General features: G+C 41.9%; 1 protein-coding gene across 10 annotated transcripts in view; it reads left to right on the top strand.

Moving 5' to 3' along the window:
• The window catches only part of UNC13B (unc-13 homolog B), a 389,750-nt gene that overhangs the window by 183,643 nt on the left and 180,368 nt on the right, over positions 1-25,739 (top strand). Inside the window, exon 1 of one of the 10 annotated variants that reach the window (XM_038403957.2) lies at positions 16,875-17,329. The exons of 8 other annotated variants lie outside the window; for them this stretch is intronic. The gene's annotated coding sequence lies outside the window, so the exon portion shown is untranslated. Of the gene's footprint in view, positions 1-16,874; positions 17,330-25,739 lie in introns of those variants that run through there. One more of the 10 variants, XM_043514554.1, reaches the window with a different exon arrangement.

Below are 25,739 nucleotides of genomic sequence, written 5' to 3'. Positions count from 1 at the left end.
TGAAATTATAGAGCGGGACACTTCTGTCCCATACCATGATATCATCTGGGTTGCACAGGTGTGACGAGAGCTAAATTTGACCCTAAATTAGCAATTACTCATTAGCACTGAACTAGTATAAAGTATTGATGAAATCTTATAGGAAATATTTGCTTTTTTTTGGTGAAAATCCTGCAGATAACTATTTTTTTTAAAAGTGTGAGAACTCGCATATTGGGTAGATGACTTTCCCATTAAGTTGTTCCACCTTTTGGTTTCTAGCTTCCTGTAAAATTGCAAGACCCAGATAATCTTGTATACAATGGTGGAAAATCCTTCTGAGTTTCCTTTCTCAAGTTTGTGGAATTTTTCAGGATCACAATGCCGCCACCCCCCCAATTCACATATATATGGGATGCTTTACATTGGTTGACCCAAATTATAATGCCATTACATGTTCTTACATTGGTTGCATCATTAGAATTCTTGTATCTTTTACATTCTTAAAAATACATTTATGCATAGCTGAGATGAGTGGTTCTCAATCTTTCCCATATTGTGACCCCATATTATAACACAGGCTTCAGAAATGCCCCTCTTGTCTAGCTATAAAGAAATGTAGGGTTATGACCCAGCCTCTAGGTTGTGAATCCCCATGTTAGATCACAAGTACAATACGTTCCATGATCTCTGGGCTGGTCTGTTACTCCACCCCAGTGCATTAGATAGTAAAGTAGAAGAAACCAATTCAAGTTGAGAATTAGGTTTCTACCCCAGAGCACATAAGATTGTACTGACATCTAGATACAGCTCTGCCAATGCATCTCACTCCTGATCTGCACTACTCCCTGCTGTTTGTCTTTCGCTTCTGAACAGAGTGACAATTTGTGTCAAATAGATGGCTTTATGATATGGACTAGACACCTTATGTCTCATTACTGTCTCTGGATTCCCAGTTATACACTGTTTCCAAAAGTGCCTTCTTCCAAATCTGACTTGAAGCAAGAGTTCTCCACTCTTCCCGAGCAACCTGGTCATAGTAGTTCATGCATTGTCCACCTCCAGAAGGGGCATATATAACTCAGTTTGCTTTGGTCTGGATAAATTCATGAAGAAACTGTGGCAGGTGCACAAATACAACTCCTTAAAAGGATGAGCGGCAGCGAGCATATTCTGCTGGTGCCCCTCAACCTGCATTGGCTTCCCAGTTATGACAGTACTTAATTCACTTCAGGGTTCCAGCAGTGGTTTAGAAAGCCTTTACTGGGGAGATATCAAGGACTTGCCTCTTTCTAGGGCCCTCTAGAGGAGTTGTATGTTACATTAAGATTAATGGAGCCCACATCTAATAATGGGAATAAGCCCTCTTTACAGCAGCCCCAGGCTGTGGAAAACCCCCTATAATATTGGATGAGGCAACCATTGCCAACTTCAGGTCTAAGAATCTCCTCTTTCCCATTATTCCCCCCCCCCCCCAAAAAGCAGCAGAAGAAAATAGTGGCACACTCCATATGTAGAGACCCACAATTAAATGAGGAGTAGAACAGAGGAGTGACTGTACTTTTAGGTAGTCCACAGTGTGTTGAGCATTTGTGTGTAGCACCTGTACATAGTGCACATGGTGTTCTTCTTTAGAAATGCTGATAGACCATCCAGTAGTGGAATAGGTTAGTTACTTTACATCAGAACTGGGGTGGAGTGGAAGACACGGGTTGTGATTAGAAATCCTCGCGTAACCAGCTTTTAAAAATAGTGTAGGCTTTCAGGAAAGCCAGACTTAACACTTTTTTTTAAGACTTAGTGTAGGAGTAGGGGGTTCTGTTTCCCAGTTTCGTAAATAGGTTAAACAATCTGTACAAGAAAAGCTGCACTACACTGAAAGCAGTGGGTCCTGACTTTCAAAGTACAGGGCTTTAAAAACAACCCCCCCCCCCAATCTAATAAGTAGCACTTGAGAGATCACAGAAGGAGCATGAACTATTAATATTGCACTAATGGACCCTTAATGTCATTCTTATAGTTTCATAAACAAGCCGTAGCAAAGGCAGAAAACTGTTCCGGCATATGTTGTCTTTTTATCACTTAGTGCTGTTTGTCTCCATTATTCCTGTTTTCCATATGTATATTTGGATTTTGTCACACAGCATATTTTATTATGTGTAGGGGGAGATGCCATGCATATTTCTGTGGAAACCTGTGTAACTATGTAAGATTGCCATTTAATCAGGAGCTAATTGGAGCCTTCCAGTACTGTGTATATGGATTTAAATAGTCAATGGAAGTATTTTTCTGGTTTCTGTGCATGTTACTTACTGCAAAACCTGCACCTGGAGAACAGGCTATTATTAATCCTGTTTGCTACAGTAGTAGTGCCTAGGGACCAGCGAAGGTCAGGCCACATTGTGCTAGGCACTTTACAAACAGAGGAGTAGCAGTATTCCCAGCCCTGAAGAGCTTACAGTCTAAATAGTCAAGACAAAGGTATAGGAGAGAGGGATAGAACATACAAGCTGAGCAATCAATGTGATGGTGGCACATGTCATGTTAGTTTTGTTGTTTTTGGGGTGTTGGGTTTAGTTCAGAGGAAATTACCTGAACAGAAAGACCAGGTGAGGGGAAGAGGGGGAGGAGGACAGAACAGGTGAGAAGAGGAAGGTATAAGGGACAGGTGTAGAGTGAGCTTCAGGTGAAGAAACTGGGAGATGGGGAGAAGGGCATTGGAGTAAACAGGCAATCAGGCCATAATGGCCACATCAAAAGTCCACCTAACCCAGTATACTGTCTTCCAACAGTGGCTAATGCCAGGTGCTTCAGAGGGAATCATCAAGTGATCCATCCAATGTTACCCATTTCCAGCTTCTGGCAAACAGAGACTACGGACACCTAGCAGGGCAGGGACCTATCCTCCATTAATGTTTCTACTTCCTTTTTGAACCCTGTTATAGTCTTGGCCTTTGCAACATCATTTGGCAAGGAGTTCCACAGGTTGACTGTGTTGAGTGAAGAAATATTTGTTTTAAACCTGCTGCCTATTAATTTCATTTGGTGACCCCTAGTTCTTGTGTTATGAGAAGTAGTAAACAACACTTCCTATCTACTTTCTCTATATCAGTCATGATTTTATAGACCTCTATCATATCTCCCCTTAGCAGTCTCTTTTTCCAAGCTGAAAAGTCCCAGTCTTATTAATCTCTCCTCATACGGAAGTCGTTCCATACCCCTAATAGTTTTTGTTGCCCTTTTCTGAACCTTTTCCAATTCTAATATATCTTTTTTGAGATGGAATAACCACATCTGCACACAGGATTCAAGTATTCCCATCTAAAAGAGGAGTTTGTTACTACTTACTGTAGTTCATTGAGAGCTGCTCTTTCCATTGGGTCTGAGATGATACACAACAAAGGATCCTACTTCTCTAATTGGGTTTTTTAGCAAGAGCAGACCTGGGAGAGGTAGAAAATTGGGATCTCCTCTGAGATCATGTGTGCTGTTGCTGCTGCTGCACGGAGGGGAATTGTCTGTGATACCAAAAGTGTTCTCTTAGGCTTAACAACCAGTAGGGCCACTGGATGATCGAGATGCAGTAGTCAAGGAAGATAAGGCCATTGCAGAGAAACTAAATTAATTCTTTGCGTTGGGTCACAGCTGAGGATGTGAGGAAGATTCCCAAACCTCACCATTCTTTTTAGGTTACAAATTTGAGGAATTATCCCAAGTTGAGGTGTCATTGGAGGAGGTTTTGGAACAAATTGATAAACTAAACAGTAATAAGTCACCAGGACCAGATTAGGGGTATGGAACGGCTGCCATCTGAGGAGAGATAAACAAGACTGGGACTTTCCAGCTTGAAAAGAGATAGCGAAGGGGGGATATGATAGAGGCCTTATAAAATCATGACTGGTATGGAGGAAGTGAATAAGGAAGTGTTGTTTACTCCTACTCATAACATAAGAACTGGGGCTCTCTAAATGAAATTAATAGGCAGCAGGCATAAAACAAACAAAAGAAATATTTCTTCACTCTACACGCAGTCAACCTGTGGAACTCCTTGCCAAATGTTGCAAAGGCCAAGACTATAGCAGGGTTCAAAAAGGAACTAGAAACATTAATGGAGGATAGGTCCATCAATGGCTATTAGCCAGAATGGGCAGGGATGGTGTCCCTAGCCTCTGTTTGCCAGAAGCTGGGAATGAATGACGGGGGATGGACGACTTGATTACCTGTTCTGTTTATTCCCTCTGGGGTACCTGGCAGTGGCCCCTGTCAGAAGACAGGATACTGGGATAGATGTACCTTTGGTCTGACCGAGTATGGCCATTCTTATGTTCTTAATAATCAGTAGGAGCAGGTGAACCCCTTATAGAAATAAAAGATCCTCATTTCTGGCAAATAACCCTCCAGATAAGGATCTCAGAAAATAAAAATGTGGGTGTGGCATGTGAACAGGCTTTTCTCTCAATGGGATAACTTCCAACATTTCCCAGGGTATTTCAGCAGCCTGTTCAGGGAAAGAATTGCAACTGAGCCCACCCAAATGAAGCTTCTGATTTTAGTTTTTGGAAGATTTAATTTTTTTTTTTTTTAAAGAGAGTTTGAAAAGGGCCCGCAAAAAAAATGTCAGGCCAGGAGCAGACTTGTAATATGTGTTGATGTGGTGGTAACAAACCTGACGTGAATTCAGTGACTGATTCAACCATAGACTGGTTTATCCATTGAATCTCAGTCTCCGCTATTTTTTTTAACTTAGTTTGTTTTTAACATGCTTTGATATCACATTACAAAATACCAATTACATTACATAAATAACATTTATTTCTCTATAATTTGTCACCATACTTCAACTTTTTCTGAGTTTTAAAACCAAATTTACTTTCTTTCAACATAAAGCAATCAATAGCTATCTCTGCCACCTTAGTTTATGTAATTTCTTATGAATTAATACTTTTTTTTATAGACAATGCTAAAAGTTATCCCATTTTTTAAAAATCTTCTTGGTTTTTCTTCATCTCTCATTGTTTTGGCCATGGCAGATTGAAATATATACATATTTTTAGGGACGTGTATTTAAAGGGTACTCACAGGATTCAAAGGTGGCCACTTAGAAGTATCTGTAGGCCAGCCAGCATATTGTGTCTGAATTTTGTTATGCCTAGTTCAGGCCATAAGCACTTTAAAACATGCACCATTCTCTACATATTTACTCCTGGTGGAATTCTGCACGAAAAAATTATATAATCACATCAGTTTCAATTATTTTTGGTCATTTATTTCAAAATACCTGTCAGCAAGTATGTCTGTAACAATACAGACGACAAAAAAGATTCAGGAAATGTTTTTTGACAAATAGATTCCTTACTAGGTATATTAATACAGAACTCTGAGTAATAATTCTGTACCACCTCCACCATCACCATGTGGCCCTGCACCTCCTTCCCCGCTGTGGCCCTGTGCCTCCACTTGCATTCAGCTCGTGCCCTAGTTTGTCCTCCCCTACTAGCCCTTATGAGCCCCTGTCTGACCCACAGGCCCACGCTGTCTTCCCATAGCCCCGTCTCCTGACCAGGCCTGACAGGCGCTGTGAAGAAGGCAGGCTCTTTCTCTTCCCTAGTGGGCTGCTGCTGTGTTCTATTGCTACAGCACCCTCTGGTGGGCAAAAGGCAGAATTGCAGCAATATTTCGGCAGAACCTTTTTTCTGTGCAAAAAATTAATTATGCACACATGCAGTAGTGCAGAATTCCCTTGGGAGTAACATATTGTACAGCACTAAGCACACTGATGCTTAACCCATGATCATAGCTGAAATCCCAACTTGGCTCACAATTGTAATAACTAGTGAATACATAAGTACCAGGAAGCATGACTTTCTCATTCTAACATTAAACTCATCTTTCATCTTTATTTGAAAGGAAGGGTAGGCAGATTCAATGACTTGGTAACACATGACCAGGATTGACATACTGAGGAGGGAATAGTAGAAGGATATTTCAGAATTTGCTTTCTAATTTGTGTCCACTTTGGGTACACCATGTTCTTCCCTGCCTGAGGCAGTAATCTGCCGCTTTAACTCATTCAATTTAGTTCATCTTTTAATCAACTGCAGGTACAGTAAATTGCTGTGCATTCCTTGTGGGGTTTAGGTGACTATTTTTGTGGTGGTTTTGTATCCTTTTATAGAGGTTTACTGCAAGTCATTTGCATTTTTCATATTAGATTTCTTGCTGATCTGAGAAGATGTCAGACTAGATTGTGAGATTAATATTCATCGCCAGTGTAGGATTCAGACCTATTTTGTGGATCTCTACTGAAAGTGTTTCAGAGTAGCAGCCGTGTTAGTCTGTATTCGCAAAAAGAAAAGGAGTACTTGTGGCACCTTAGAGACTAACAAATTTATTAGAGCATAAGCTTTCGTGAGCTACAGCTCACTTCATCGGATGCATTTGGTGGAAAAAACAGAGGAGAGATTTATATACACACACACAGAGAACATGAAACAATGGGTTTATCATACACACTGTAAGGAGAGTGATCACTTAAAATAAGCCATCACCAACAGCAGGGGGGGGAAGGAGGAAAACCTTTCATGGTGACAAGCAGGTAGGCTAATTCCAGCAGTTAACAAGAATATCAGAGGAACAGTGGGGGGTGGGGTGGGAGGGAGAAATACCATGGGGAAATAGTTTTACTTTGTGTAATGACTCATCCATTCCCAGTCTCTATTCAAGCCTAAGTTAATTGTATCCAGTTTGCAAATTAATTCCAATTCAGCAGTCTCTCGTTGGAGTCTGTTTTTGAAGCTTTTTTGTTGAAGTATAGCCACTCTTAGGTCTGTGATCGAGTGACCAGAGAGATTGAAGTGTTCTCCAACTGGTTTTTGAATGTTATAATTCTTGACGTCTGATTTGTGTCCATTCATTCTTTTACGTAGAGACTGTCCAGTTTGGCCAATGTACATGGCAGAGGGGCATTGCTGGCACATGATGGCATATATCACATTGGTAGATGCGCAGGTGAACGAGCCTCTGATAGTGTGGCTGATGTGATTAGGCCCTATGATGGTATCCCCTGAATAGATATGTGGACAGAGTTGGCAACGGGCTTTGTTGCAAGGATAGGTTCCTGGGTTAGTGGTTCTGTTGTGTGGTGTGTGGTTGCTGGTGAGTATTTGCTTCAGATTGGGGGGCTGTCTGTAAGCAAGGACTGGTCTGTCTCCCAAGATCTGAGAGAGCGATGGCTCGTCCTTCAGGATAGGTTGTAGATCCTTGATGATGCGTTGGAGAGGTTTTAGTTGGGGGCTGAAGGTGATGGCTAGTGGCGTTCTGTTGTTTTCTTTGTTGGGCCTGTCCTATAGTAGGTGACTTCTGGGTACTCTTCTGGCTCTACCTGCTTGTCACCATGAAAGGTTTTCCTCCTTCCCCCCCCCTGCTGTTGGTGATGGCTTATTTTAAGTGATCACTCTCCTTACAGTGTGTATGATAAACCCATTGTTTCATGTTCTCTGTGTGTGTGTATATAAATCTCTCCTCTGTTTTTTCCACCAAATGCATCCGATGAAGTGAGCTGTAGCTCACGAAAGCTTATGCTCTAATAAATTTGTTAGTCTCTAAGGTGCCACAAGTACTCCTTTTCTTTTTACTGAAAGTGTAAAAGCTGTGTCTGGCTTCACAATTATTTGATAGTGGGACTTGGTGCTGTCAGTTATAATGAGACGCAGTACCTCATCTCTGTGTGGCGCACATGTTAACAAGATCTCCAGAGAAAGCGATGAAGAGAAATGTGCATGTGTGTACTTCACATATGAATCTCTAGAGGTTATTCAGTTATCTTTAACCAACTGGTGTCTGTCTTCTTGGATGGAATAATTTTATGGAGAGTATAATTCTATAGAAAAGATGATTACCGTGTTTGAGCCCAAAGCTATAGTAGTCTTAAAATGTGCACTCTAGATCACCCTGTTGTACAAATGAACAGAGAAACCATTTAGGCCTGGTCTACATTTAAAACTTAGGTCAATGTGGCTGTGTGGCTTATGGGTGTAAATAATCCACACCCCTGAGCACTGTAGCTATGCTGACCTAATCTCTGGTGTAGATGCAGGTAGGTAGACTGAAGAATGCTTCTATTGACCATGCTACCATTGCACTGGGAGGTGGAGTTCCTACAGGGATGGAAAAACCCTTTCAGTCTCTGTAGTCTGTCTCTATGTGATGCGGTTACAGTGGCACAGCTACAGTAGCTCCCTCTTTCTATGTCTGCTCCTCACTATCCCCAGTTCATGGAATGCACTCCTTGTTCTTTTTCACTGAGCACCCACCTTTGTGTTCTGTTCTCACCTAAAACGCACAGAATCAGCAAAACGTTCTGTACCTATATACACCATTCTAGTTCATTTCTTCTGCTGGGGTTCCTGTGTGCCACATGTTCTCCATTTCTCTTTAGTTTGTAAAATCAGTCTTCATTTTCTGTCTTGTGCAGTGCTGAGTGCCTTATCATTTATTTGGACATAAGCTTTTGAGGGCTAAAACCCACTTCATCGGATGCATGCAGTGGAAAATACAGTAGGAAGATGTATATACACAGAGAACATGAAAAATGGGTGTTACCATACCAACTATAACAAGACTAATTAATTAAGGTGGGCTATTATCAGCAGGAGGAAAAAAAAACTTCTGTAGTGATAATCAGGATGGCCCATTTCCATCTATTCAGGGGACACCATCATAGGACCTAATCACATCAGCCACACTATCAGAGGCTCGTTCACCTGCGCATCTACCAATGTGAAATATGCCATCATGTGCCAGCAATGCCCCTCTGCCATGTACATTGGCCAAACTGGACAGTCTCTACGTAAAAGAATGAATGGACACAAATCAGACGTCAAGAATTATAACTTTCAAAAAGCAGTTGGAGAACACGTCAATCTCTCTGGTCACTCGATCACAGACCTAAGAGTGGCTATACTTCAACAAAAAAGCTTCAGAAACAGACTCCAAGGAGAGACTGCTGAATTGGAATTAATTTGCAAACTGGATACAATTAACTTCGGTTTGAATAGAGACTGGGAATGGATGAGTCATTACACAAAATAAAACTATTTCCCCATGGTATTTCTCCCCCCCCCACCCCACCCCTCACTGTTCCTCTGATATTCTTGTTAACTGCTGGAATTAGCCTACCTTGCTTGTCACCATGAAAGGTTTTCCTCCTCCCCCCCCCCCCCCCCCGGCTGCTGGTGATGGCTTATCTTAAGTGATCACTCTCCTTACAGTGTGTATGATAAACCCATTGTTTCATGTTCTCTGTGTGTGTATATAAATCTCTCCTCTGTTTTTTCCACCAAATGCATCCGATGAAGTGAGCTGTAGCTCACGAAAGCTTATGCTCAAATAAATTTGTTAGTCTCTAAGGTGTCACAAGTACTCCTTTTCTTTTTGCGAATACAGACTAACACGGCTGCTACTCTGAAACCTGAGAGTTGTTCCTGAGGCTGTTGAAGTCATTGTGTTCTGCACGGCTGAGGTTATGGGGCACGTGATGCTGCTTTTCCACAATTTCAGCCCATGCACGTCGGCGGAAGCACTCTATGTAGAAGTCCAGTCTGTTGTTTTGACCTTCATGAGGAGTCCACCCAGAATCGTTCTTTGTACTGTTGGTAGGAAGGTTTCTGTGGATTAGTGTGCTGTTCAGAAGTCTGCTGGAAATATTCCTTGAGTCGGAGACATCGAAAGTAGGATTCCAGGTCACCACAGAGCTATCATGTTCGTGGGGGTGGAGGGGCAGAAGGAGAGACCCTGCAATAGGACAGACTCTTCTGCCGGGCAAAGAGTATAGCTGGATGAATTAACAATATTGATGTGTGAGTTAAGGGAACCACTATTGTGGTCTCTTGTGGCATGTAGTAGTTTAGATAGTTTAGTGACCTTTTTCCTTTGTAGAGAAGCAAAGTGTGTGTTGTAAATGGCTTGTCTAGTTTTTGTAAAGTCCAGCCACAAGGAATTTTGTGTGGAAGGTTGGCTTTTTATGAGAGTATCCAGTTTTGAGAACTCATTCTTAATCTTTCTCTGTATGCTGTAGAGGATGCTGATCAGGTGGTTCCGCAGTTTCTTTGAGTGTGTGTGGCACAATCTCTCAGCATAGTCTGTGTGGTATGTAGACTGTAATGGATTTCTTACCTTCAGTCCTTTTGGTATGATGTCCATCTGTTTGCATTTGGAAAGGAAGATGTCTGTCTGTCTGTATCTGTATGAGTTTTTCCATAAAGTTAATAGATTTCCACTTCATACAACTAAATTCAGTGCCTTGCATGGTGACAGGTTTGTGTGTGTGTGTGCATGCGCGCGTGCGCGCGCGCACACACAGTAGGAAGATATATAGATGTATTTTCCATTGCATGCATCCAATGAAGTGGGGTTTAGCCCACGAAATCTTATGCCCAAATAAATTCCTTAGTCTCTAAGGTCCGACAAGGACTCCTCATTCTTTCTGCTGATACAGACTAACACGGCTGCCACTCTGAAACTTGTGGGACATTCACAGTCCTAACCAGATCAGCCACACCATCACTGGTTTGTTCACCTGCACATCCACCGATGTAATCTACACCATCATGTGCCAGCAATGCCCCTCTGCCATGTACGTCGGCCAAACCAGACAGTCCCTACGTAAAAGGATAAATGGACACAAATCAGATATTAGGAATGGCAATATACAAAAACCTGTAGGAGAACACTTCAATCTCCCTGGACACACACTAGCAGATTTAAAGGTAGCCATCCTGTAGCAAAAAAAACTTCAGGACCAGACATCAAAGAGAAACTGCTGAGCTTCAGTTCATTTGCAAATTTGACACCAAGAGCTCAGGATTAAACAAAACTGTGAATGGCTCGCCAACTACAAAAGCAGTTTCTCCTCCCTTGGTGTTCACACCTCAACTGCTAGAAGAGGGCCTAATCCTCCCTGATTGAACTAACCTCATTATCCCTAGCCTGATTCTGGCTTGCATATTTTTACCTGCCTCTGGAAATTTCCACTACATGCATCTGACGAAGTGGGTATTCACCCACGAAAGCTTATGCTTCAATAAATCTATTAGTCTATAAGATGCCAAAGGACTCTTTGCCACTTAGCTGGTGTACTGGATGATTGTAGCTGTTATGTCTCATCACAGAAGGGGATTGTACATTTATCTTGTGCAGGCTTTGTATATCCATTCCAGAGCTTTAGTTGGGATCTAGCTCCAGATGTAATGACTTAATAGTCCAACCTGGATGAGTCAAAAACTGCTTTATTGTGTCTTGGTCTTTGTCTGCTGCTCTGGCCAAGTCACATGCTTCCTATAATCCTTTCACTGGCAAAAACCTTCAAGTCTTTGCAAAACTATGCTACACCCTGTATTTCTGCTCTTTTTTTGTCTTCTACCTCTTCCTGGCTTCTTCACTCTATCCACGATTTACACTTAATAGTCAAGCTTGGACAATATCTTCCTTTATGTTCTGGACAGCACCTGGCACCTTATTTCTGTTGTTTTTGCTGCTGCCTATGAGCGGAATAAGCGTTACATGCTGAATTTCTCTTGACACCCTAGCTTTTGACAAAATTCCTGGAAATGAAGTCTTTATATGGTACCATGATGACTTGTGGGTACTTAAACCCAGAATATTTTTGTAATTCAGGAAGACAGCCTCCCACTACAGGCAAAGCTACTTTCTCATATTTGTATACTCTCCCAGCCTACAATCTTAACAAGTTCAAAATATTTATTTCTAAATTAGTATTGGAACTAAAATATGAAAAAGTGAGGTAATTAACAAGTCTCAAAAGAAAATCTTCCAATCTACTCGGTTTTGCTTCAGTTAATAAAAGAGTTCATGGGTTGTAGTACATAAGACAATATATGCCCACTTTCAAGAAAACATTTTATACTTCCTTAATGTCAGGGTGCCAGACTTTAGATGAATATAGTGGTTATGCTTTAAAAAGTCAGCTTGCTCGTTGCAGTAGAGTTTAAGTATTTCTGACACTGATTGTTGTTATAAGGGATAAAGAGAGGTTAAGTGTAATAACTGTTGACTTGAAGGATGATCACTGTGTTATGGGGGAAACAGCAGCAGTAACACTAATTAAGGTTGTAGCAGAGTTTCTCTTCAGATCTGATTTTTCTAAGTGCTGTAAGATCCATGTGCCCGGGCAGAATGCTTTGAAACTTGTTATGCCATATTAGGGGCAGAACTGGAGGGCACGTCATAGTAACCTAAATGGTACAACTAAGGGGACCCCAAAGAAGACCCCAAACCAGAAGCTGTCTCATGGACAGGCTGCAAAGCTCAGAAGGGATATAGAAGATAAGCATCTCCTGTTACTAATCTTAAATCATACCTATCTCACCTAGCTTTTGCAGAGTGTCGGACTAGGTACGACATGGAGACAGTTTCTTTTGTTTTAATCTGATTTTTTCTCTCTCATTTAAACTTCATTTTTAATTGGACTGTTTGTGTCTCGGGCTCTTAAGGAGCTTCTCACAGACTATCCCTGAGGCCTGATCTATGCTTAAAATGTAAGTTGACATAGCTAGAGTGCTCAGGGGTGTGAAACAGTGATGGGTGCAGACATAGCTAGGTTGCGGGAAGAATGCTTCCATTGACCCAGCTACTGTTGCTTGGGGCTTTAAGGACAGATTGGACAAACACCTGTCAGGCATGGTCTAGATTTACTTGGTCCTGCCTCAGTGCAGGGGGCTGGACTAGACGGCCTCTCGAGCTCTGACATTTCTATGATTCTATAAGCCAAGTAAACTGATTGTAATTTAAGCAGCAATTTTATAACTGCTACTGGACTGCAAGCACCCCAGCAGGCAAAAGTATTGCAATGAAATGGCTGAATGCTAACAGGTTATCAGAGGGCAGTGTGACGAATCTGCTGAGGGTCAGTCTGCTGACTGGACAGTAACAGGCCAGCTAGGAGGGGAGAGTTCTGGGGCCATTGGCAGGATGACTGGAGCCCCAGGGGAAGAGCAATAGAGATGGCCGGCTGTTCCTGCTGGTGGCTCAGGGAGGCTGAGCTGTGGTTTTCAGAGTTTTCTGTGTGCTGGAGGGTTTTCTTGGTCTAAGATAACTGGACATATGATTGTAGTGCAAATGCTGGAGGTGAAGTGGAGTTTGGGGTGGAGGCTGACAGCTCACGACCCCCTGTGTAATAACCTTGCGACCCTGTAAGGGATCACAACCCCCAGTTTGAGAACCCCTGAACTAAAGCTTCAAAGTCAAGCGTGGCCAGCGTGTCTGTTTCCTATATGTCCAATATGTATGATATGTACATATACCTTATATTCCTTTTTCTGCCCGCACACTGATGCTGCATCCATCCCTGTTTCCTGGATAAAAAAAGGAATTGATGCTTCGTATGCTGCTTGAAAAGGAGGCTTATTCTTTCATTTGAAGATATCTCTGAGATGCTTACAGCAAGAGGTTATTGTGGTGCTATTGAGTGGTTGTAATGGAAAACGGGGAGCATTGATGACTTATTTAAAATCAATTGTGAGAAGAAAGGATGTGTTCTAGTTCTGCAGCTCACAAAAGCAGAGTCTGCAGCCATGTCACCTTGGTTGTGATCATGCAAATGACTGCAAACCTCTGTAGTGATCCTCCCTTTTTTCTTGTGCAGTCATTGTGGAGGTAATTACCAAGCTCCAGCAATTCAAGCCTTTTTTGGTCAGGCTTCAGACTAGGTTGTGGCCCTGGTACCACTGATAGATGGTCTCCTTATGGCTGTGGAGAAGAGGATAAACCTGAATGCTTGTACTGCTGGATCATCTACAACCTTCGCTTCAGTACGTTATTAGGTGGAGGAATTGCTTACTTTACAATTTTATCAGTAATTCAGTGCTTTACTCTACAGGAAGCCGGAATGACATGGAAAGATAAGACATTTTTTAAAAATAGAATAATATAAACTGAATACACATCAAAGCATTTCGCCTCTATTTCTCAATTCAGTTTTATCAGTTTTAATAATTCCCTACTGGCTCAAGTTTTAATTTTAGTCCAGCAGTGAATTTTTTTTTTAAAAAAAAGATATTTAAAGTAAGTAGAAATTTAATTTTTCGGCAGGAAGGTAAATAACTGACTGCAGTGAACCTTGATAACTGAATACAGTACCCTGGATGTCAAGTCCATGCTGTCTCCTGGGCTGTTTAGTCAGATCTGAGTTGCAGCTGTCTGGCCTTATGTGGAAAGTATTATTTCTGCCAATGCACACCCTCCAACAAATAAAAAACCCAACCAGGCTTTAGGCAGACACATTCCCCAGGTTCTCAAGGAGGAATAGTTTCTTCTGCTGCTTGGTTAACTTCTTTTCCATTTTTTCATAGCCACGTTTCAAGATTTCGGTCTGCAGTTTGGAGCTTCACATCTGTCTCTGTTCCCTGGAACTCTCATTAGAGTCTCAGTATTTGCTGTCATTTCATTCCTCAGCACCTTGCAGTCATTGAAGGACTCTCTTGTCCTCTAATGTTAACTGGTGGCAGCTGCCCACTGTCCATTAGCTAGTCCTAAGCCATGTAACATCACTGAAATTATATTTCATATGCTAACCTTTGAAAGCTCAGGGTGCAGAGACCATTCTTCAGTTATCCCACTCCCTTCAGAGCTCTCAAACCCTGACCAAAAGGCTGTTGTCATCTTCCATTATGCTTCTCTCATATTGCCTCTTGAGTGCTGACAGCTCCTGCCAACTAGGGAGTGAAGACTGAATCAGAACTGAACCTGGGTTGATTTAAATGGCAATACAATACTAGCACTGGGTCCCCTATGCTGGAGTCTTAAGAAATAAGAAATGACATGCATGCTGAAAAGCTCCGTCTTACAAATGTTTGCCAAGAGCTGGACAGATTTTCTAATAGTCAATGATAAAATTATGCTCAATTGTGATACTTTCAGGTTAGTTACTGTAGTCTTGTTCCCCTGGGAAAACATTTTCATTCTGTCCTGGATTTGTGTGCCGAGCTTTGAAGATGGTTAATGCTATAGAAATCTTGGATTGTATTTAATTTTATTTACTCATCTAGGTAGTTTTAGCCATGGATAAATGGACTTCGAGCTTCATCTGAAAGTCATAGCACAGTATTCGGTGCATTTAGTATTAATCATTTCTATCACAGTGTAACTCAGTGGCCTCAATCAGATCAGGGCCTTATTATCCTGGTGCTTCACAAATACATAGGAAACATCATGGTTCCTGCCTCAAAATTCCCACCTACAAAATGCAGCAGGTGAGAACAAACAGAGGCAATGGGAGAGGAAGGGTATGGGTAACAGCGATAGGAACATGTGGCTACTTTGAGCAGCTATGTGCAAAATTTGCAGAATCTCATTTTACTCTCATAAAACAGATGTTGTCTGGAATCCCTGCTGTCCAGCTATCCAACCATGATAAGCTGACATTTTTGCTGTAGGCAATGAGGTAAGGTGTAAATGTTGGGCTTGGAAGAAGGCAGAGCAGGGCTTTATGGCTTAGTCTGGGTAGTTATTCCATGCAATAAGGAGCACAATGAAAGAAAGCACACAGGTTCTTGTGGAAGAATTGGTGAAGTAAATGCTCAAGGCTGGAATAGCTAAAAGAATTAGGTGCGTGGGTGAATATATAAAAAGATTCAAGACCAAGTAGATAGACAGAAGATGAGCAGACAGGAGGGGCTAAGGTTGAGATTTTCAAAAGCTCCTAAGTCACTTTGAAAACTTCACCATTTAGTGTGTGAAGAACTTTACAGATGCTGCATAGGTGAGTTGTTCCCCCATCAGAACGGAAATGCAGTGAGGAAACCTGCACAGCTCCTGCTCCATATACCAAGCTCTGAAGAGAGTTGCTCACTCAATGGAGAACCAGAACCAAGAGAGGGAGGGACTAATGTGAAGTACCTAAAAGTATAAACATGAGCTTGCAGTGGATGTGGTGGAGAAGGGAGATCCAGTGGAAGAATTGGAAGAGTAGGATTAATGGCTAGAACAGTAGGCTGGATAGGTTATTTTAGCAGCAGTGTTTTGAATAGACCAGCGGGGAGCAAAGTCAGTGTCTGAGGAAGACCTTTTAAATTAAGTACTTCGCTTCTCACAAAGTTAGGGTTTGGTATTCTATAGTGAGGAATGAGCAGAAGAGAAGTCTTGATGTTTCAAAATAAATTAAGAAAATCATAGTTGTATATATTATACCCCCATGTCCTTTCTATTGTGTGCATGTGTGTGTTTTAACAAAGTGATTTTTATTTTTGTAAGCAGGAGATCAACATGCATGCATGTCTTTTGAGTCCTGAATTCCTCAGACTTTTAATAGAATTGATACAGTCCTCTGTTGTAAGATGTAAGATGATTTTTATGACTGAGCTGCCTTCCAAGGGTGACGACATCTCTTGCAGCTAAATTAGGGTGGGTGGACAGTAGATTCTGCTGCTAATAATAAAAAAAAAATAATCTGGGGGAAAAATGTTCTTGCAATTAAGTAATTGTAGTTATCCCCAGCCCCCATATCTCCCCCCACACAGAGTTTTACAGAGCTACCATAGACTCATCCTGAGAGCTTTTCCAGTATGTGTCAGCCCACTGTGCTGTGCTGTCTGCTCTCATGATTCCAGAACAGTGTATTTGGTTTATTGTCAGATTGGTTCCATCAATTTCCATTTTCTTCTGAATGGATAATAACATGAAGAATCATTTCAAGTCAAGGAGTGTTGGTGTGTGAGGGAGAGAGGGAGGGAAGGGTGTTATGCGTAAAGCTTTAGGCAGGAAGCAGCCAAAGAGGAGGAGTAGAAGTAGCAATCGCTGCACAGCTTTCTCTCTGCTGCTTTTAAGTACAATATTTTCTGTTGAGTCACAACTGAAGATACAGTTGAAGTTTGACTGCACTTGGTGCTGGCTGGAAAAGGGAAAAATGAATTATGTTGCTGAACTAAGAAATTTCTGTTGAGGAATCCTCCTTGAAACTGACCGGATTCTCTGGATTTGTGGCTTTACATTTGTTGCCTTCTGTTGTTTTTCACTTTGGATATTTAGCAGCTGTCTGCATTTTTTTTAAATGTCTTCAACTTTACACTATTCCGTATCCCAGGGTTGAGGTAGAACAGGATACTTGAGGTGCCTTTTACAATAGCATCTCCTTCCCAGCAACCTGTGACGAGACACCAAGAATATGTGTTTATAATCTACATTGTGAAAGTTCATTGTCGGGCTAACCTGTAACAAGATTACAAATCCTTCCAGATTTGTTTCTTCTGTCAGAACGTACTGTTGTGTTCTATAGATTTCTATTAATTCAGTGAATTCCCTTTTAATTTAACCTTTTATTTTTGTGTGAAGCAGTAAGGTAAGTGATTGGAACAGGTGAATTTGCTAAATGTAAATTTCAATTTGCCAGCAAGTACTAAAGTTTATTGGGTCCAAGGAAAATTGCTGTGTTTTTTAAGTTGATTAACTATATATATATTTCTTATTTATGTAATATAATTTGGTGATATTACCCTGCTGATACAATAGAACCAACAGAAGCTAAACACACGTGCACTGAGAAGAGCACCTACTCCATAATGTGTGTATTCATACGCTTTATATTTTTACTATCTATACTCATTTATTGAAGGAGTCTTTAGCATTGGTATAGTTGAGGGTTGTGTCAGTGTTTGTTCTGAATATCTTTGAGTTAGGAGGGTTTATATCTCTGCTTGAACTTGGCATCAAAGATCTTTACTAAGGGAATAGTTGAGGGGAAAGTTTGTTGTTGTTGTTGTTTTTTTTTTTTTAAATTAGGCAATACTTTTCAAGTGATCAAATCAAATTAAAATTAACTGGTTTGAGTAACTCAGTTAATGGTTTCAGATTCTTCTATGAATGCCAGTCACAGAAAAGGGCTCCCTTTTTAAAACCTGAAAATGTTTGCCATTGGCCTAATTTCATGGGTTGAAGAGCTTGTGAGCTGGCAAGGTGAGATGATGACTGGCATGAAGCATGCATCAGGGATGCTGTACAGGCTTGTGAATCAGAGCAGATGGTGTGACAATTTCAGATATCTTCTCACCTTCTATTTCTGCCCCTTTCATGGGCGACTCACTATTGCTAATGCAGAAAGCCTTTCTGAGATGAACTTCCAGACTTAAAAAAGACTGGCAGTGCTATTTATCTTTACATACAAAGGAAGAAACCTTGAGAAATAAATCTTGTTCAGTTTGAGTGCTCTTGGACTAAAATCCTTTTTGGCTGAGGCTTAGCAGGATGAGCTAAAAAGCAAGCATGTTCCATCAACTTTATATGTTCTTTCATAATTCATCTAAATGGCAATGGCTGCTGTTTGTCCCCTTAAATTGATCTAGACAGTCTTAAGTGGGCTTAATAATTTATTAAACCCCACCCCCTCATTGTAATGAAGTGTTCATTTCAATTCCCTTGTAAAGGAACAAATCCCTCAGCCCATTTTGAGGGTGGGATAAATCCCAGGAAGAATTATTGAGCAGGTTAGAGCTTGGCCAGGGATATGAGCTAGTGTCAGTCGTTACCTCCAGCTGTGATAAGTACTGTTTAACGCATGAGTTTACATTTCCTAATTGCATCATTTTGGACTACCCAGCATTACCTACCATCTCCAGCTGTGATTGACTTTGTAGCCCACAAAGTTCTCCACATGCATTGACAGCAAGCTGGAAAATCAGTTCCATGCCCTTTCAGTGAGCAATTACAGTTCTGAGAAAAATCTTACTTCTCTTTCATTCTGGTGGCTATTGTCAGAAACACTGGGGCTGCCTGGGAACTCAAACTATTCCCTCTGCTCTCTTTATGGAGGCCAGTCTGTCATGTAGACTGCAAATGGGAGAAAGATACAGCCTGTAACAATTCTCTTACTTGAAACAGAACGCTTAGCATCCTTTAACCCTTTCATGACTGTGCCTCTGTCTCTCATTGAAAGATATATCTAGGTTATTTGGCAGCACTGCATGCGCATTCTACCTGGGATGTAACTGGAATGTTCAGAAGTAGTTTCAATGACCCAGTAAGTAGTTTCCTAAATTCTGGAATCCCAGGTGACTAGTCAGGAAAACCTGATACTTGTGTTTCAGTTGTTCATGTCATTTCCTTTCAACAGAAAAGTTGGTTCTTGCTCCTGTGTCAGTTGTAGTGCTTGGTCACTAGGATTCTGATTTAGGTATATCTGCTTTAAAGAAAACTTTCATCTCTGATGAGATTACAAATGCTCCTAGGTTGTCATTTTTACCTAAGCTCTGTCTGAGGGACCTGATTTATCCAGTCTGGTGAAAAAATCAATATACTTTAACATGAAGATTATGAAAATAAGAGAGCTGCTGAAATTAATTCCACTTAATCTGCTGTTTGTATTCAAACACTTGACTGCCCCACTTGCTACTGTATATCGGTAGAAGTAATTTTGTATGAGAATATGAATAAATAATCAAGGTTTTCTTCTTATTTCTCAGGGCAGCCTTCTCATCCTCTTAACCTGTACTGTGTCTTGGAAAGGCATTCTCAGGTCTGAAAGCATACTTTAGGATTTGTTGTTTACTCGGAGTCAGGCATGAGTTGCAGTGGTAAAACTCAAACCTATCACTTTCATAGTGAATGGCATTCAGCCCATTCCCATCTTTTAACTCCATGACAGCTCCGTTCCTTTGACTCTTGTCTACAAGTTCCTCATTTTTGGCCACTAACGAGCAGGACATCCTTACCCTCTTAAATGTATTGCTTTACCACTCCCATCTTCGTTCCCTCTAAACCTCAGACAAACAGCAATGTTAAAAGAATATTAGGGTTGCAAAGTTAAACTCCCAAAAGTGAGGACATGCAAGAGATGGGGAGGATGGTCTGGTGGGCATGCCACTAGGTTGGGGGTAGGAGACGAGGTTCAATTCCTTGCTTCCCCACATATTTCCTGTGTGACCTAGGGCAAGTCACGTAAGGTTTGTCTACACAACATGTTACTGCAGGGTGTGAATCTACAGCACACCAGCCTGTTGCACGCTAAGGTCCCATGTGGACATTGCTGTAGAGCACCAAAAGTTCTGGAGTGCAGCTTGGTTGGCTTGTCCTTGTGCACAAAAATGTCCTGAACTATGTTTTTCAAATTTTCCAACAAATCCATTCTTGGGCAAACCCCAGACCTGGAAAACGTCCTTCCGAACTCTGAACGTTTCAGAAAGTGCTGATGAACTGCAGATGGTGATTAGAACAGAAACAGTTGTGGAACTTGTTTCAGAGTAGCAGCTGGTTAGTCTGTATTCGCAAAAAGAAAAGTAGTACTTGTGGCACCTTAGAGACTAACAAATTTATTTGAGCTTAAGCTTTCGTGAGCTACAGCTCACTTCATCGGATGCAAGTGAGCAGTAGCTCACGAAAGCTTATGCTCAAATAAATTTGTTAGTCTCTAAGGTGCCACAAGTATTTCTTTTCTAGTTGTGGAACTGTATCAGTCACTGCAGTTCTTGCTCTCATACAGTAACAAACACTATTATTATTAAAAAAGAAACTGACGTGTATAATAAAACTGTATCTTACAATCCCTTACTTATAATGTTGCTCTTTCTCATATTTTGTGCAGCATCCACCATTCTTTCACTTTGATTATAAATGTTATGGGCATGTTCCCTTTTTAAAATTCATCTGTAAAGTGCTGTGCACATCTTCTCTGTCACTTCAGTAGCAGTAATGTCCTCCAGGTGAATGAGTTTTCAGATTAGTCTCTCTTTTAGCGGTACTTAGTGCTGCTGACATGAATCCAGACTCACTGAGCTGTGTAATTTTTTTAAAAGTAATTCGTATTATGACTCTAAATCAAGTGACAATTTCTATTACTTATTGGAAAATCAAGTTTTGGAAGAGAAGAGATGTTAGAAAAAAGCAAATAAATATGAAGTTGCCTCCCTCAAGTGCTGTCTAATCAAAACCTAAACCTTTTCTTGTCAATTAAAATGTAGCCTGCCAGTCTCCAGAGATGGTACTGCCAGCAACGCTGCCTGTAGCTGTTCCACACCACTCAGTCAGACCCTGTTGTTTGGGTCTTTATTGAAATCCTTTCAGCAATGAGTATATTTAAGATTCTGTAAAAATTCTCCAGAGGAAACAATGTTGCAGCATGTAGAAGAGTACTGGGGAGAGGTTGCTATGGCAGCCTTAACTATGAGATTCCTTTCTCTTGTTCATCAAAATCTTGCAGTTACAAAGTGTCCTGCATTTCGGCTGGTATTTCTTTACATTTACTGACGAGGTAACGTATCAGTTATTTCACTTCATTGCTTTTCTTATTTAATTGTTAGCACAGGTAATACAGAACTTTAAGCATTTTCAAATATGTTTCATGTGAAGTCAGATACCGTGGCTCAGGGTGCATTCTGTGGGAGCCCTGGTAGATGAAAGACTGTTCCAAAATATTTCTCCTCTGTTGCCCTCTTTGAGCCCCTTCACCACTCTAGTGTTGCCTTGATCATCTTTCATCACATTCAGATAAGTCTTTTTTAACTGTATTGGGGGACTAGGGTGGGAGATAAGTCTTAAAGTACCACGCTTCTGAAAGCTTCTTGGTCAGATGAAGTGGGGTCTGAGGACACATTCTGGCAATGGCTTAACAGTGGCAAAGAATAGGCCCCATTCACTAGGACTGACTTCTCTTGCCTGGAGCCACTCAGTGCTGTTGGAGAAAGATGCTGTAAAGCTGCTCCTCACCCTCTGCACTGTAGCCGTGCAATGGTTGCAGAGGAACTGAGCTGGGGTGAAGTCAAAGCCACCGCTCAGCCTAAGTTGCAATGAGGTGTTTTCCCTTGGGGAAAGCCAAGATCCTCAGAACTGCACTGTGAACGTAAAGCCCTTGTATGTCCCCGAATGTCAAGCATGAGTCTAATCATTGCATCTATTCCTTTTCTTCTGTGGACCTTTTACAGTCTTGTTTACCACCCCAGTGTGCTCACTGCTTGTGTCCCCCTGATTTTGACTCCTGCTTGTTCTGCTGCTGTATATCTACAGGGCCAGAAGAAAATTAATTTGTGGCATTCATACATTATGGGGAGATATTCAAAGGCTGAAATGGGAGCTAGGTGTGCAACTCCCATTGGCTTTCACAAGAGTTAATTCAACTCATCCTCAGCGTTTTCACTTTTTAAAAAGTTTGTCTTCATCCCTGTGGAGCTCAAAAAATGTGGAGAGAGTTTGCTCAGACTTTGGCCAGGGGTGAATTTTTGGTAAGTTTTGAGTGGTGACTTCCACCATATGACTCGTGAAGTAGAATATCCATCTAACAAGGGGTCCTGCTATATCTAGAAAAAGGTCAGGGTGCAAATATTCTCTCTCTTTAGAGACTAGGCCTCCTGTTAGTTGTACTGGTATTGGGTCAGACAGTAGAGGTTTCAGCTGTGTCCCTCAGTTCAGTTCTTCATGATTTGGTCATTTGTCTTATCATCCCAGGTCTAGATTGGTTTTTCAGGAATTCCAAGTTTTCTGATTTCTCATTTGCAGTGGCATAGGCTCACTCTTGGATGCATTAGTTGCTGGCAAGAAATGGTCTTCTTATTTATAGTTCTTAAACTCCTTTGAGTGTATTTAGTCTGGAGTTGTGGCTGAGCTTGTGAACTTGTCTTACACTCAACTTGATGGCATCTGTCTCTGGTATGGTGGAGTGCACATTGGAATTGGGGGACAGTGGTATAGTGGGAGGTGGACATGGGGACACAGAGCCCATGTCTGGTAAGATGGGGTGAATGGGGAGTCTGAGGGGGCCCACAAAGCCCCTGTCAATGGGAGATAAATGGTTTTGGGGGAGGGAGGAACAGGGGATACACAGAAGCCCCTGGCATGAGGGAGGCGCAGTGGGAGGGTTGCAGAGAGTCCCTGAAAGAGAAGATCAGAGGGTGATGCACAGGGAGCTTGTGGGGAAGAATGGAGGGATGGAAGGAGCCCCCAGGTGAGTGCAATGAGCTTGGCCCGTAGAAGCAACAGAATGTTTGACCTGCTAGCCTGAAAGGGGTAAGATACTTTTTTCCCAGTGGCAACGTTTCCTTGAACCCTGTTTGCCTCTGGATGAAACTTAAAGGTTTTACCTTCTGTGTTTCAGTAGGATGAAGTGGTATATGAATTGACTTTGAAACATATGAATGGAGTTGTTCCTCAGCTTGAGCAGACTTGCCTGTGTTCTGCTCTGGCCACTTCATAGTAGTCTTTTGGGAAATACCTCTTACATGTCTGTTCCTCCTGGGAAAAGCTGGCTAGTCCTTATTTGTTTCTGAAGTCAAGTTAATTCCTTTCTTCCTTACTTTGACAAATTGCCTCTCCATAATGAGAATCCTTAGGAATATGTGTAATTTCACAGTTCAGTGGTGATTGCACTGGATTGGCATCTTTGGAGCTGTTGCAGTCTCTTGAGTAAGGGCTTGTCACAGGGCCCAATCACTGCAGGTGGCGCCTGCTGCTGGCCTCTGTGGGGATCAGCTCTTTCCAGGTCTAGTTCCCCCCACTTCTACTGCTCGCTGCACTCCGTGCGACTCAGGATGCTCTGTCTTCGTGACTTGGCCCTCTAGCCAGTCCTTGGCCCTTGTCTTCCCCTTCCAGTGTATCAGTCTTTCCATACCAACAGTTTGAGGCAGTCTCCTCATGCACTGCCCCGAGGATGCTAGTAGGGGAACCCAGGCCCGCTCACTGCTCCAGGTTCCATTACAGGGACCCTATACCTGCATCGTTGGCCTGCTTTCCCTTAGACCCTGTTGCTCCTTCCCTGGACTCCTTCCTACAGCTTCTGGCTCTCCCCTCTCTGGGTGTACCAGCTCAAACGCCTTCCTCCCAGGGCGTAAGTGCAGACAACTGCATTCTGTAGCCTGAAACATGTCTCCGTATTCCCATAGAGTGACTGCACACTACAACCCTGCAGCCTCTTTCTGTTGCCAGCCTCCTGGCTTTATCCTAACCCCGTCGTCTTCCTTCTCAGCTGGGCGCTGTGGTTACCATTCAGGGGATTACGTAGACCACCTAATTCCACTCACCTATGCCCTACCTAGTTAATTGGCCCCTTCTCAGCCTCATTAACCCCTTCCAGGCTGGTGTGTGGTGAACACCCTATCACAGTGCTCCACTAGAAAAAAGCCCCACGTAATGATCTGCTACTGTTCAGTGTATTACAGCAGTGTTTCAGCCACAGACAAATGAACTGAAAGCAAATTCCAGCTTTCATTGTTTTTTGGTATCTAAAGGAACAATCATTAAACCACTGTGGCAGTGTTATAGCTTGATGCAAAGGAACAAAATGTGGTGAACACCAAGCATAGTGAGGGAGTCTTTGCAACACTGAAATCCTTCTCCCCATCATTAAAGAGAAATAGTTTTAAGGAGCAGAAAATCTTCAGCATTAACATAGAATCATGATTCATAGAATCATAAACTCATAGACTTCAAGGTCAGAAGAGACCATTATGATTGTCTAGTCTGACCTCCTGCACAACGCAGGCCACAGAAACAATCTTTCACTCACCCATTCCTGTAACAAACCCCTGACCTATGTCTGAGCTACTTAAGTCCTCAAATTGTGGTTTAAAGACTTCAAGGTGCAGAGAATCCTCCAGCAAGTGACCCGTGCTCCACGCTGCAGAGGAAGGCGAAAAACCCCCAGGGCCTCTGCCAATCTGCCGTGGAGGAAAACTCCTTCCCGACCCCAAATATGGCAATCAGCTAAACCCAGAGCATGTGGGCAAGACTCACCAGCCAGACACCCAGGAAAGAATTTTCTGTATTAACTTAGATCCCACCCTCGCTAACATCCCATCACAGGCCATTGGGCATATTTACTGCTAATGGTCAAAGATCAATTAATTGCCAAAATTAGGCTATCACATCATACCATCCCCTCCATAAACTTATCAAGCTTAGTCTTGAAGCCAGATATGTCTTTTGCCCCCTACTCTCCCCTTGGAAGGCTATTCCAGAACTTCACTTCTCTGATGGTTAGAAACCTTCATCTAATTTCAAGTCTAAATTTCCTGATGGCCAGTTTAAATCCATTTGTGCTTCTGTCCACATTGGTACTGAGATTAAATAATTCTTCTCCCTCCATGGTATTTATCCCTGTGATATATTTATAGATAACAATCATATCTCCTCTCAGCCTTCTTTTGGTTAAGCTAAACAAGCCAAGCTCTTTAAGTCTCCTTTCATAAGACAAGTTTTCCATTCCTCAGATCATCCTAGTAGCCCTTCTCTGTACCTGTTGCAGTTTGAATTCATCTTTCTTAAACATGGGAGACCAGAACTGCACACACTATTCCAGATGAGGTCTCATCAGTGCCTTGTATAATGGTACTAACGCCTCTTTATCTCTACTGGAAATACCTCACCTGATGCATCCTAAGACCACATTAGCTTTTTTCACGGCCGTATCACATCGGCGGCTCATAGTCATTCTGTGGTCAACCAATACTCCGAGGTCCTTCTCCTTCTCTGTTACTTCCAAATGATGTGTCCCAGTTTATAAGAAGAAAAGCAGTACTTGTGGCACCTTAGAGACTAACAAATTTATTAGAGCATAAGCTTTCGTGAGCTACAGCTCACTTCATCGGATGCATTTGGTGGAAAAAACAGAGGAGAGATTTATATACACACACAGAGAACATGAAAAAATGGGTTTATCATACACACTGTAAGGAGAGTGATCACTTAAGATAAGCCATCACCAGCAGCAGGGGTGGGAAAGGAGGAAAACCTTTCATGGTGACAAGCAAGGTAGGCTAATTCCAGCAGTTAAC

The sequence above is a fragment of the Dermochelys coriacea genome, chromosome 5 (assembly GCF_009764565.3).
Source record: "Dermochelys coriacea isolate rDerCor1 chromosome 5, rDerCor1.pri.v4, whole genome shotgun sequence".
Classification (NCBI taxonomy): domain Eukaryota; kingdom Metazoa; phylum Chordata; order Testudines; family Dermochelyidae; genus Dermochelys; species Dermochelys coriacea.
Note: the sequence above shows the minus strand (reverse complement) of the source record. Positions and strands in the feature narration are given on the sequence as shown.